The following is a 1,143-nucleotide window of genomic DNA, read 5'->3' as shown; positions in this document are numbered from 1 at the left end:
CAGTTCTTACCTCCTCATGAACCAGATCATCCGCTCTTCCCACCCTCTGCTAGACAACTCCCAAAGAGAAAGGACAGCCATCCCTAGCCCAACTCCTGCCTCAGCCCCTGAAAAAAGCTGCTGCCTCTGCTGCTAATTTGCTCTCAGTGTCCCCCTTTTTGCCATGGGCTGTTGCTTGCTACCAGATTCGGCTTTAGAAAGAACCTTGACTTGAAGACATCTCCTTATCCACAACATTTCAGGCTGAAGCTTTGCCCCAGATTTTATTCCCCTCTCCCTAGACTAATTCAAAAGACTTAAAGGGGATGTGTATATTTCTTTTGTATATTTATTTAGGTGTATTTTCTTAATAGGTTTAATTTCTTATTGTGTGCTTTGTTATGGAGATGTAGTATTCTTCACCCCTTTTTGGATTTGTTTAGTAGGAATTTCTAGTGGATACTTTTCTCTTGGGTTCTGAGTTTCTGTTAAAACCAGGTTATAGGAATCATTTAACTTGATATTTTTTACCTTTATATGCACCAATATATCCTGTGGCATTATTTCTTTTTGCATAGGCACATTGAAATGGGTGAATCTTTTGTATAAAAAGAAGTTCTTGTCTAATAGACATAGGAAATCCTAAAGTTTTTGTTGCAGGGCCTCTCACCCTGAACACTTGTTATAGTGTCTTGACATAGGCTCCCTTTGACTGGACATTGGCTGTTAACCCCCAAATCTTACATCCTATTTTTAGAATCAGCATGCTTTTTTGCACAAGCACTAGGAATCTAAATTCTTCCAGGAAAGCCCTAATGCTGCCCTGGCACCGACTACCTACAGGATTGGTTCATATAAGACCCTGATGACTTAAAAACAGCAACCACCTGCTTTCATAGGGTTTCCCTCCCTTGCCATCCAACAGTGAGATGATACCAGGAGACACTTTTTGACACCCAGACTTCAACATAGGATCTGTGCAAAAACCAAGAACTCTAACTATTGAAGTATAGATACCACCCACCCAGAACTCAGAGAGATGGGGGGAGGGACAGAGAGAGAGACAGAGAGAGAGAGAGAGAGAGAGAGAGGAGAGAGAGAGAGAAGTAGAAACCATGTATATATTCTATTCTTCCTGGAGTCTGCGATCTTCTGTCACTGTCC

This window comes from Suncus etruscus, chromosome 9, assembly GCF_024139225.1.
Source record: "Suncus etruscus isolate mSunEtr1 chromosome 9, mSunEtr1.pri.cur, whole genome shotgun sequence".
Classification (NCBI taxonomy): domain Eukaryota; kingdom Metazoa; phylum Chordata; class Mammalia; order Eulipotyphla; family Soricidae; genus Suncus; species Suncus etruscus.
This window is presented reverse-complemented; position numbering follows the sequence as displayed.